At 47.6% G+C, this 13,957-nt stretch overlaps 1 pseudogene; it reads left to right on the top strand.

Annotated features, from left to right (window-relative positions):
• Positions 1–1,839: 1,839 nt before the first annotated feature.
• On the top strand, positions 1,840–9,427 carry LOC133496946 (gap junction alpha-1 protein-like; annotated as a pseudogene).
• The last annotated feature ends 4,530 nt before the right edge of the window (positions 9,428–13,957 follow it).

Genomic DNA, 13,957 nt, shown 5'->3' with positions numbered 1-13,957 from the left:
TAAAATGCTTGACGTTAAAGATACTTTATTCTCAGGGCACATTTCCACCCAAAATTATTTGTTCAATTCAAATAATTGGACCCTTTCCTGAGTCGGGTGACCTAAAAAGTGTGGGGGTACTTTTATTAATCGTCACAGGGAGCCAGAGAGGCTTGGGTCTTGACGCCGAGGTCAGGTGACTCCCACTTCTCACAGGACACTTATAATAGATACTTTTCACTGACGTCACGCCGACCATGTGTTTGTTTGTTTTGGACGGCAAGATCGTGTCTACATATCATGGCTAGAAAGTGATAAATGTTTACTGTAATGTTTTAGCTATGGTTATTGTTTGATCTTTTATCTTGAAAGTCCTTTAACAAATGAACACTCTAACCAAAAGTGATTGAGGCACTTGTGCTGGTGTGAGAAATAAAGAAAAAGAAGCCACATGTGAAACTGAAACCATTGTGTCGACATCACCGGGGCGTGACGAGACAGGACGATAACAAAGTGAGCTAGAGAGGTTGGGAAGCGAAAAAAATATCACCCATGTAAAAAAGTACAGTTGGACTCATGTCTACATTACGTTATACAAGATGCGTGTTGGAGATTCAAGCAACACGCCAAACTCATGTTCACAGCACCGCTTAGAAACAGAGCTGAAGAGGAAAAGTGCAGTTTCCTCCTGCTGTGGATCGACGAAAAAGGACGGGATACATGGACCAGAGACGAAGATAAGTTGCTAAAAACTTATTACGAAAAAAATCTCTGATTACCTCACTTCGAAAGCAAACCCCATATTTGCTAGATATACGAGTAAGTTTCACGAGAAGGCACAAGATAACTTTGAATCATGTGGACACTTTGTGACAGAACTCAAGCTGTTGCTTAAAGACTACAACTACACAAACAGCCATGAGATGGTCAGAGACCGCATACTTTTCGCTACCAGCTCACCGAGTGTGCGCGAAAAGTTACCCAGCCAAGGGCTGGGGCGGGCACGCTTGAAAAAAGCGATCTGCATAGCCCGCTCCCACAAGTTAGTAAAAGTGCAGCGAAAGGGTATGGATAGCGACAGCCACGTGGTTCATGTTATACACCGCAAACCTGGCAAGCAAAGTTTCACTGCGGGTGCTAGTAGACATATTGATAGCCAAAAGACCTCCGAAAAATTTGTAACAAGTGTGGATGATACCACAGTAAATTAGCGGAATGCCCAGCAAAAGGTAAACAATACCTGAAGTGTCAGACCCCTTTTTCTGTCCGTTCTTACAAATCATAAGCCACACAATGAAAACGCTGTAAGATGGTTATAAGCAAGCCAACATTCACAGAAAGATCACTAAAACAAGCGAGTTGTATTGTAGTTTTGCCATCCTGTAGGCGTGGTAAACAAAACATGACATTGTAGCGCTGAAGAAAAGGAGTCGGAGGCGGAGTGGTGAACACAGGAGCAAACCTCGTTTTTAATGCAGACATCAGCAGAGTAAACCCATTACGGCGGGAACTCTCTAACACACTAACACCGGAAGTGTAACCAACAATAACGTCCATGCGGAACCTCGTAACCTAACTCGAGATCCCGTAGGTTAATTATGTAGACCACCACACCAGCCCCCCCAGAATTCCCCCATAGTCAAAATCCCTGTGCCGTGGAGGGACGATGGCCTGACCCCGGCGGGTGTGAACTGCAGGGGCCGAGGGGGGGGGACAGTCCATTGAGTCAAGGGGACAGGGCCCTGACGGGGTCGAGGGCACCCCGGCAGGTGCAGGGAGTTAGGTCAAAGGGGGCCGCCCCCGGCGTGGGGGGAGGACAAGGACATCAGTCCTTCCTTGGGGGCAAACCTGAGGCCGAGCATGACCCACCAACTCGACATTGACGTGGTCGAACCTCCTCTCGGGGACAGCAAAGGACTCCACGGGGGCTTTTGCATGGCGATGCACCTTAGCACGCAGACAGGGCACACACGAGTCGACCCAGGTCTGTACCCCTTGGTCCGAGGCCTGGTCCGCGCTCATATGGGATTAGTCAAGACCCAGATGCACAGTGCCGATGACTGCCCTCGACGATGGCTCTGCCACCTTGGACATGGCGAATGTGATGGGTTTGTGGTCCACATATGCTGTGAGCTCACGGCCTTCCAGTAGGGAAGGGATGTGGCGGATTGTCAGCCAGAGGCCGAGGAGCTCCCTATCGAACATGCTTTATTTGCGTTCCCTGGGGACCAGCTGACGGCTGAAAAAGGCAAGCGGTTGCCAGGCGCGGCTGACCCACTGTTCGAATACAGCCCCAACGGGGTAGTCCAACACGTCGGTAGGGAGAGTGGGGGGGAACCCCGGGGGACGGGTGTGCCCGCATAGCGGGTGGGCTCAGCACAGCCTTCGTGGCCCCAAAGGCTTCCACCCTCTCGGCCATCCATTCTATGTCCTGGTTGGGGCCTTGCCCTTAAGAGCCTCATACAGCGGGTGCATGGTGTGGGACGGGTGATAGAAAGTCACATTCCTCAGAAACTCTTGGAGCCCCTGAGCCGAGTGATGTCGGGGAAAAGCAGAGACGGCCTCGCCCTTTGACGGAAGGGGGGCGGTGCCGTTTTAGTCGGTGAGGTACCCGAGGAACATGGTGCACTCCTCAGACGTTCCCAAGACGGCTGTACTCACGCCGTTTGGCCTGTTCGAGTTTCTGAGGATGCCATTTGGACTCAAAAACGCGGCCCAGTCTTTCCAACGTTTAATGGATTTTGTGCTCAGAGACTTGCCCTTTCTGTTCGTCTATTTAGACAACATCCTTGTTGCCAGCTACTCGGAGGAAGAACATCCGAACCACCTCTGGGACCTCTTCGCGAGTCTTGAGCGGCATGGCCTGATCATCAACCCGGCGACGTGTGTTTTCCACATGCCAGACACTGGATTCTCCAGATCATATTCGTATCAACCCCTTTAGTACTTTATCTGGCTCATGTGTTTCGTCTCAACAGTAAGGAACAGAAACTGAACAGAAAGGGGGAATGGCTCAAAATTGTACAAAATGATGGGGGTGATGTTGAACTCCCTCTGAAGAAAATTCAAATGAAAAAGCTTAAATATGGCATTGACGAGGGCGGCACGGTGGGTCAGCTGGAAAGCATTGGTTTCACAGTTCTTAAGGCCCAGGTTTGATCCCGGCCCTGGCTGTGTGGAGTTTTCATGTTCTCTCTGTGCTTGCGTGGGTTTTTTCTGGGCACTCTGGTTTCCTTCCACATCCCAAAAACATGCAACATTAATTGGACACTTTAAATTTCTCGTAGGTGTCATTGTAAGTGGGGCTGTTTGTCTTGATGTGCCCTGCGATTGGCTGGCAACCAGTTCAGGGTTTACCCCGCCTCCTGCCCATTGACAACTGGGATAGGCTCCAGCACTCCCTGCGACCCTTGTGCGGATGAGCAGCTCAAAAATGAATGGATGGATTATAGTGTGGTGCCATCTCTGGTTTGCACACTTTAACTTGACAGTTGCAGTAGTGTGAGTAGAATTGATTCACCCAAGATGTCATGTAGCAGACAGTCACCAAACTACACTAAAGCTAAAATGAAACTCCGACAGTTCTCGAATTAAGATAAGCTTTTGAGTATTGTTGCATGCTCTATTGTGTTAAGAAAATGGATGGGTTGATGGCATTGACGAGCATGGCAAAGTAATGATGAATGGGGCACAGCTCAGAACTTATATAGTTAGCATTTTTTTTCCAGGTTGTGTTTGAAGTGGGCTTTCTTGTGATCCAGTACTATGTTTACGGCTTCACCTTGTCGCAGATCTATACCTGTGAGAGGTCTCCATGCCCACACAACGTGGACTGTTTCTTGTCCTGTCCCACAGAAAAGACTGTCTTCATAATCTTCATGCTGGCAGTTTCACTGGTATCCCTGTTGCTTAACGTTATCGAGCTCTTATATGTGTTTTTCAAAAGGATCAAAGATTGTGTGAAGGGCCAACAGCAGTCTACTCTCTACTCTGGAGGGAGCACGTAGGGAGCCCAACCCCCATGGAACTGTTGACAACCAAGTATGCTCATTCTAACATTTGTTCTTCCTCTATTGTTTCACTCTCATTGATGTCTCCCCAAGGTTACCAGTTAGCCACGTTGTAATGTTTACAAACAGGGCCATGGACAAAACTGGGCCAACTATTCCACAGAGCAGAACCGCCTTGGCCAGATCGGAGAAGGAGAAGGGAACATTATTTCAAACTCTCATGCACAAACCTTTGGCTTCCCTGACGAAACCCACGAGCATAAGAAACTGTCCTCGTCAGCAGGACACGAGACTCAACCTCTGGCCCTGATGAACGCCAGGCCTTCCATCCGGGTCAGGCCAAACGACATCTGTGTGTAAACATAGCTTGCGGCCTGGGAATCAGGAAACAATCACTTAGGTTTAATTTAAACAGGGGTTTGGGTAACCTCTATCACTGTCTGTCATAGAGACTTAGTCCATCAAGAGATATTTAAATGTGTTACTTGCACTGTTAAAAGGTGTAAGTTGAAAATAGTTTTTGAAGACATACCATACGCTTTTGTCACCTAACCTTAACAGAGCACGCCCGTAGAAATGAGTGGAAGGCAGAGGTGATCCTGAGATCAATGGAACACGGTGGTCAATAGGATTTATTTGGCTAAAGTTCGTTTTATATTCAAGAAATACTCTCTAGTATTGTGTAGTCATTGCATTTTGTGCCAGTAGTGGCATATTTCCACCAAGCAGGACTGCTCACTTTGATTCACTATGATATGGTTAAGTACTCTACAGAACCTATGATTTTAATGATGATGATTAAATCCATTTGAATCCACACTAAAAATGTCTGTTACAAATCATGCAATATCACAACGCTTTTCCCATTCTATTCACGCAGTAGCTAATATTGTAGGTGAAAATTCTTCATCAAGCAATCAACGCTGCACCATTAATCTACAATTTTGGTCTGCCTACAAACCTAATAGTAGTTTATTGGGCGCGATCAAGTTCGCAAGTATGTTGGCAACAGGGCATCAGCAAGAACTTGGACCCGCATGCAAAGTATCCGGTTGGTTCTCTGAAATCAGTCCCTGTCAGCCATGGGCCCTGAGAATCATTATGACTTTTCTCCTCTTACAGTGTCGTAGCTAACTGATTTGAGATCTCACTTTGCCCTCCCACTCAACCACCCCCCACCCCAAAAAACAAGCAAACAAAAGCAAACAATTTAACCATACAATTGTAATATTGGAATTCTTTATGACTGGGAAAATGAACCAAACTGAAAAAAACATTTTGCTTGGTGGACTCACAATGATAGTAAGTTTCACTGTAATAAGAATGTGACTTCTTTGACTAGTTATTGTTTGTGATCAGATGGAAGTGTATTGCTCAGATAAAGAATTGACTACTATTAAGCATCTCTTACTCATAGTTCTTATTTTACTTCAAAGTAGGTCTGGATTGTTTTTTATTTCCTGATAAACTTTAAATTTAAGTGGTGTTTCATTCTGTGGATTTATCAAGAAATAATCCACTGACAAAAAAATTGAGCAATAGTTTTTGTGACAGTCGCTCAGAGCATGCTCGTCAATGTCTAGTTTAGTGTAAGTGCTTGATAGCAAAGCAAACACTCATTTATTGTATCTGTGAACAAGTATTTTAATCAATCAATGTTTCTTCATTCCTAATTATCTGATTGAATGTCTTTTTTTTTCATTTTACTGTCCAAGCCATGTTTAAGTTGACACCATATGCCCTTTTGATTTGTTCTCGGTCACATTTGTATTTGTTGTATTACAGCATGGAACCCCAGTTCATAAACACACTGATCAATGAACTTATCCAGAATAAAGTTTTGCCTTGGTTCATGCAAGAATCAAGAAAACAGCATGAGCTGAACATACAGAAATAAATACATGCCACCAGGATTTGAATTTGAAATGCCACAGAAAACAGGATTTGAATTTGAAATGTAAAGTCATCACATTTTCAATAGTTGCATTTCAGTGTAACCTTTCAATGTTAACAATTCAACTGGCTACAATTCGCTGTCTGAAATTCAACCGGCTACAAGTCGCCGTCTGAAATTCAACTGGCTACAGCAGGGTTAGTTCAGGTCAGAACTGAACAGCCAGCAAATCCAGTTACGCTTTCTTAGTATTTGATGTCACGTGACTAAGAAAGCGCAACTGCGATTGGCTTGGTGTTTGGTTCTGACCTGAAGTAACCTTTACCTGGTGGCACAGACGATGAATTTTAGACAGCGAAATGTAGCCAGTTGAATTTCAGACGGTGAATTGTAGCCAGTTGAATTGTTAACATTGAAAAGTTACACTGAAATCCAACTATTGAAAATGTGATCACTTTACATTTCAAATTCAAATCCTGTTTTCTGTGGCTTTTCAAATTCAAATCCTGGTGGCACATATTTACTTCCATATGAACCCATCATTTGCAGTTGTGCCCCAGCTTTACATGTTTGACAGTGTTTGAAATCTATCTTATATCTGAAGATTGTGTCAAAACATTGTGTTGCAACTGCATGAACAAAACCTTGAGCCAGGGTCAGGTACAGTATGTGTGGCAAATGCTAACTGACTTCATGCGAGCCTGCTTTTGTGGCATTTCATTCAATCGTAAAACTTGTCAGCAGCAGTCAAGTACTTGTTTTATTTAAAGTTCCACTGTCATGAACTGAATGATTTTTAGCATGTTATTAATGAAAAAATGGAAGCCGATATGGACCCGTACATTTTTTCACCACAAACATAATTTTGAGGTATATGGCTTTTTGTGCAAAGGACAAGAGCTTTGTGGGTTCCAAATGACAGGTAGGTGTGTATACAGCTACTAAAAAAAATACTTTGGGGGGGACCACGTAATCCGTCTCTCATAATGTAACAAAAGAGCCGCGTACGTATGATAGGCGTGCTAAATGTGTCGATGTTTTCGGCGTTGGGCTCCCCGGCGAAGGCTTCTGCGTCGTGCCTCGTGGACAAGCATTGCTTCTCACTCGATTGTGAGATCTTCTCTTCTTTGAAAAGAGCTTCCGTGTCTTGTAGTGGATGGGCGGACGAGCCGCCAACCAAGCCGTGCCTCGCGGACAAGCATGGCTTCGGCCAGGCTGGCTCATACATACTGTCTGGGAGTATGTTGTTAGTTAGAAGTAATCTGCATATCATCTAAATATGACTTGGAACAATAAGGTAATATCGCCTCGGACACTTCACTTGATTGTGAGATGTTCTCTTCTTCGAAAAGAGCTTCCGTGTCTGAAGGGGCGTGTCCCATAGTAGTGGCCACAGCGTGTTTTCAATGGTGAATGTCTGGGGTGACATCACGGACAGTAGATGCAGCCAATATGGCAACCACTTGGATGTCGAATGACACTGACGCACTCTCTGCTCATATTTATTTTTTTCGTAGATGCATTTCCATGCCCACTGTGAAAACATCTTTGTGTTTCCATTCTACCTATGTTACAACTCATTTTTTTTTTGCAATATATATATTTTCAAGAACATTATCAGGATATCTTGTTCTTTCTGACATCCATACATCACCACATCTCTTATCCATCCATCCATCCATCCATCCATTCATCCCTTAATCTGAGCTGCTTATCCTCATCAGGGTTGCAGGAGTCCTGGAGCATTCCCAGCTGCCATCGGCAGGACGTGGATAACAACCTGGACTGATTGCCAGCCAATCCCAGAGCACAAGAAGACAGACCACAGTCTCACTCACAATCCCACTTAAGGGCAATTTAGAGTGTCCAATTAATGTTGCATGTTTTTGGGACGTGGGAGGAAACCAGAGTGCCCAGAGAAAACCCATGCAGGCACGGGGAGAACATGCAAACTCTTCAGAAGCGGGCCCAGGGTTGAACCTCGGAACTGTGAAGCCAAGGCTTTCCAGGTTCTCCCTTGCCTGTGTGGGTTTTCTCCGGGAACTCCGGTTTCCTCGCACCTCCCAAAAACATGAAACATTACCATACTTTATGGCCAACAGAGTGCACCGGATTATAAACCTCACCCAGTACAAGGGAAAAGTAAAGGAAATATCATTTGATACATACATTAGCCGCAACTGTGGAAAAGCCGCAAGTGCCCACATTGAAATACGAGATATTTACAAAGAAAGACGGTACACAGAAAGAGTTTTCAACGTTTTAATACCTATGCTTAGCTTAACACAGGAAAAACACAGTAGCACGAACAGGGCTGGTTAATAAAAAAAAAAACAGCTGCAACAACACAGTTGTACAGCACTGAGACGGTTAAAGCAAAAAATATATGTAAATCACTGAGACGCGGCAGTAACACAGCAGAAACATGCTAGCATGGCCCTAACGCTAGCGTGGCCCTAACGCGAGCGCGGCGCTAACAGAGCCGGAAAAAAAAACACACACAAAAAAAAAAACATACCGGTAAAAGTCACTTCCTCGGCACATATATTCCACTGGTCTCACTTTTACCTTTTCCGCTCGAGTGCCCCCTTGCGGCCATTCGAAAAAATGCAGAAATTAGCCGCATCACCGTGTAAACTTCGTGCTTCAACTATTGTGGCTTCAGTGCATTGCACTTTTTTTTTAACCCCCCCCCAAAAAAAAAGACAGATTAGGTTACAGTACATACTATATTATGTCAAAGTGCATTGATACAATGAAGGTGACATCCCTGGCACGACATGAGGACCAATAAAGCAAAACAACAACAATAAGAGTGAGACAAAGACCAGGTACCTTCCCGTGGTGTCCCGCGAGGGGCTCTCCTCCTGGGGAGCCTTACGAAGCTAAATCACTTCACTCTGACTCAAGCCGTGGGAGGTGCCCTTTTCGCTCATTGGAGCTGCATCAGCCGTCCTGCATCTCCAGTCTCTTCTTCTTAGGGCTGGTGACATTGAGAGCAACTCAACCCCTGTCATTTGGCCAGGCTGCTCCAAGACCAAACACTGTGTCAGACCAGAAATTCAAAGGGACTTCAAGGCTGTGTGTGCAGTTTCTGCTCGGGTTCTCTCCCGCTAGCCCCAGTGGTACAGGCTAGTCACAACGCCCCCTCTACCTTCATATCTGTCACCCCACCACCCTTTGCTCCCAACATTCTCTCATGTTCTTCTGCTACCCGACCATCATCGGGGAAATGTTTTGTTTGCAAATCAAACATAAGGTCCAACAACAAACCCCTCCCATGCAACACCTGCCCCAACTGGGCTCACTGATCCTGCACCGGCATCAATCGCTATGAGTCATCCCCCTGCTGGACGTGTTCTGTCTGCATTTCCCCCACCCCGCACCAAATCTACCCAGCACACTGCAGTTGCAATTCCACTGCCCAATGGCAGCCCCCCCCCACCCAATTAGGAAGCGCCTCAACATCCCCAACCAGACGCTCCACCTCCCAACCAGCAACTACTCCCCAGTCCCCAACAAATCATCCCGGACCAATGTATAAGGGGAAGTTAGCCCCACGTTACCCCCTCTCCTGCAGCTCCTGTAAGAGAGGCTTCCACATTAAGTGCGCTCCTGAAACCAGACCAGCACGAGCCCATCTGAGACAGCTAAACTCATGGCGATGCCCACCCTTCATCCATTCCCAAATTCCAACCTCAAGCACCATCTGTGATAACAGAAAGGCCCAACTGCCCTTGCTCCCAATCCCATCTCACAATCCTGCAGTGGAACTATGATTCCCTGGCATCTAAGATCACAGAACTAAGGGCCCTAGCAAGGAGGCTGAAATGTCACGTCCTCCTGCTACAAGAAACCAAACTGGGCCTTGAAGACAGGAACCCCTCCCTGACGCAATCCACCAAGACTGTGCCAACAGTGATACAAAATACCGACCGCAGGGGTGGCTTACTAACCTATGTTTGTCAAGGCATTCCCTACACCCTGACAGCGCCAATTAACTCAGGCCCTGCTGAGATGCAGCAAATCCTTATCCCTACTGCAAGAAGATCCAACCTTTCCCCACCAATATTTATGTTCCCCCCGTCAACTCCTGATTCTCTGGCCCACCTACTAGCCACACAACATGGCTACCATTTCTCCCCACTTTCACGGCCTCGTCTGCTGTGACTTCAACACCCATCACAAGCAGAGCCAAGAGGGAAAGACATCTACAACTGGCTTGAAAATAAGGAAAGATTGCTCTTGAACGATGGCTCCCCCACACGAAACTCAAGACGCTTGGACAGCACCAGTCTCAATGCCCAGACCTAACACTAGCAGACCCTGTTAACACAGAAGCCTGCATCTTGACTCCCCTAGTTGAGCTCTCCTCTGAACACTGTCTCATCCTGGTTAAATGGAAGTTGAAGTTCAAGAGTGAGGCAGAGAGGGAAAGAGTCACTCACAACTTCAATAAAGGTAATTGGGGGAAGTGCAAATGTGACGAAAGAAATTAACATTGCAATTAAACTGGAAAAACATCTCAGCTCTAATGACTCCAAATCGCTCACTAACATCAAGCGACATTGTCCCCTGGTAGAAAACAAGAGCGGGTTAGCCAACGACCTAAATAGCTTTCACTGCAGATTTGAAATAGACACTTCCACACCGCACACTCACAGAGCAGCACCACAAGCTGCACCACTTTCCACTACACTGTTTGGCATCAATGAAAGTAACGTTAGACAGATCTTCAAACAACAAAAGATCAACAAAGACCAAGGCCCAGAACATGTCCTCATCCTGCCTCAAAGTCTACGCATACCAACTTGCTCCTGTCTTCACAAAGTTCTTCAACAGGTCTCTTCAACACTGTGAAGTACCAACCTGCTTGAAATGCTCCACCATTATACTGGTCCCCAAAAATGCAGCAGTCTCAGGTCTTAATTACTATAGGTCTGTTGCCTTGACATCTGTGTTCATGAAGTCCTTTGAACGCCTTGTGCTGGACCACCTCATGAGAGTCACAGGTCCCCAACTGGACCCACTGCAGTTTGCCTTTCGACCAAACAGGTCTGGTGATGATGCCGTCAACATGGGTCTACACTTCATCCTTGAACATCTTGACAGCGAGAGCACCCATGCGAGGATCCTGTTCGTGGACTTTGTGCGTTTTACACCATCGTCCATGAACTCCATCCATCCATCCATCCATAAACCCATCCATCCATCCATCCATCCATCCATCCATCCATCCATCCATCCATCCATCCATCCATCATCCATCCATCCATCCATCCATCCATCCATCCATCCATCCATCCATCCATCCATCCATTATCTACCGCTTTCTGGGTCGGGTCGTGGGGGAGTAGCTTCAGCTGGGATACCCAGATATCTCTTTCCCAGGCCACTTCTTCCAGCTCTTCTGGAGGGATCCCGAGGCGTTCACCAAGCCAAGAGATATTAGTCTCTCCAGCGTGTCCTGGGTTATCCTCAGGGTATTTTTCCGGTGCGCATCAGATGCCCCAGCCACCTCATCTGGTTCCTCTCAATGCGGAGGAGTAGCAGGTTGGTACTGAGCCCCTCCCGGATGACCGAGCTTCTCACCCTATCTTTAAGGGAGAGCCCGGACACCTGCGGAGGAAACTCATTTCGGCCGCTTGTATCAGGGATCTTGTTCCTTCGGTCACGGCCCACAGCTCATGCCCATAGGAGAGAGTAGGAACGTGGATTGATCGGTAAATTGGGAGCTTTGCCTTTCGACTTGGCTCCTTCTTTACCACAACAACTTGATACAAAGACTGCAGATACTGCACCGATCAGTCTGTCGATCTCCCGCTCCATTCTTCCCACACTTGTGAACAAGACCCCAAAATACTTGAACTCTTCCACTTGGGGAAGGATCTCATCCCCGACCTGGAGAGGGCACGCCACCATTTACCGAGTTTCGGATTTGGAGGTGCTGATTCTCATCGCATCCACTTCACATTCGGCTGTGAATCCCTCCAGTGAGAGCTGGAGATCATGGCTTGATGAAGCCAACAGAACCACATCATCTTCAAAGAGCAGAGATGCGATGCTCAGGCCACAAAACCGGACACCCGCTACACCTTGGCTGTGCCTAGAAATTCTGTCCAGGAAAGTTACCGCGTCAGCAATGGACCATCGTCCACTCGGACTCAATGTCCCCCACCTCCTCCGGGATGTGAGCAAAGTTCTTTTGGAGTTGGGAGTTGATATTCCTTCTGACAGGGGAATCTGCCAGCCGTTCCCAGCAGACCCTCACAATACGTTGGGGCCTGCCACGTCGGACTGGCACCTTCCCCTCATCAGAGCCAACTCACCACCAGGTGGTGATCAGTTGACAGCTCCGCTCTCTTCATCCAAGTGTTCAAGACATGGGGTTGCAAGTCCGATGACATGAGCACAAAGTCGATCATCAAACTGCGACCTAGGGTGTCCTGGTGACAGGTGGACATGTGCCTGAACATTGTGTTTGTTATGGACAATCCGTGATGAGCAGAAAAGACTTCTGATCGGGGAAGGGGTTGGGGGGGGTGGCGTTATTCCCAATCACGCCCTTCCAGGTCTCATTGCCATTGTCCACGTGGGCATTGAAGTCCCCCAACAGAATGATGGAGTCGCCAGAGTGGGTGCTCGCCAGCAATCCCTCTAAGGACTGCAAAAAGGGTGGGTACTCTGCACTACTATTTGGTGCATAAGCACAAACAACAGTCACGACCCATCCCCCCTACCTTCAGGTGGAGGAAGGCTACCCGCTCATCTACCGGGGTAAACCCCAATGTACAGGCCCCGAGTCGGGGGGATATAAGTATACCCACACCTGCTCTGCGTCTCTCCCTGTGGGCAACTCCATTGTGGAACAGAGTCCAACCCCTCTCAAGAGGAGTGGTGCCAGAGCCTAAGCGGTGTATAGGGACAAGTCAGGCTGTATCTAGTCGGAACTTCTCGACCTCACGCACCAACTTGGGGTCCTTCTCTGCCAAAAAGGTGACATTCCTTGTCCCTAGAGCTAGTTTCTGTCGCCGGGGATCGCATTTGCCAAGGCCACCACGCAGCTCACATTGCACCCGACCCCTGTGTCCGCTCTCACAGGTGTGAGCCCATGAGAAGGGGCACTCATGTTACCCTTTCGGGCTGTGTCCAGCCGAGCCCCATGGGTGCAGGCCCGGCCACCAGGCACTCGCATTCAATCCCCACCTCCAGGCTGGGCTCCAGAGGGGGGCCCCGGTGACTCATGTCCAGGAAATGGAAACCAAGATCCAATGTTTGTTGTCATCATAAGGGTTTTGGAGTCGTACTGTGTCTGGTCCCTCACCTAGGACCTGTTTACCATGGGTGACCCTGCCAGGGGCATGAAGCCCCAGACAGCTTAGGTCCTAGGATTATCAGGACACACAAACCCCTCCACCATGATAAGGGGAAGACTCGAGGAGGGGCATCCCTGAACTCCTCTCCTCCACACTTTTCCAGCTCAGCGTCTCGCCTGCCTTCTCCTGGTGGATCTTCAACTTCCTGACAGGGAGAACACAGCAAGTGAGGCTGGGGGACACCACCTCATCCACGCACACTATCAACACTGCGTCACCCCAAGTTTCTGTCCTCTCCCCTCTGTTCTTCTTGCTCTACATGCACAAACTGCACCTCGTGACATTCGACTGTCAAACTCCTGAAGTTCGCAGATGACACCACGATCATCGCCCTCACCAATGATGGCGACGAGTCTGCGTATCGACAGGAAGTGGTGAGATTAGAGCTTTGGTGTGGTCAACTCAACCTGGCGCTGAAGATTCTCAAGACTGTAGAGATGATTGTGGAATTCAGGAGGCATCCTTCACCACAGCTGCCCCTGACGCTGTCCAACTGTCTTGTGTCAATCGTTGAGACCTTCAAGTGCTTGGGAATTACAGCCTCAGAGGACCTGAAGTGGGAGGCAAACATCGACTCCATCCTCAAAAAAAAAAAAAGCCCAGCAAAGGATGTACTTCTTGCGACTTTAAAGGAAGCTTGACCTGTCACAAGAGCTGCTGAGACAGTTCTAGACAGCGGTTATTCTATCAGTACTGTG

Source organism: Syngnathoides biaculeatus, chromosome 23 (assembly GCF_019802595.1).
Source record: "Syngnathoides biaculeatus isolate LvHL_M chromosome 23, ASM1980259v1, whole genome shotgun sequence".
NCBI lineage: Eukaryota > Metazoa > Chordata > Actinopteri > Syngnathiformes > Syngnathidae > Syngnathoides > Syngnathoides biaculeatus.
The sequence above is the reverse complement of the archived record's forward strand: the minus strand, read 5'-3'. Positions and strand labels throughout refer to the sequence as shown.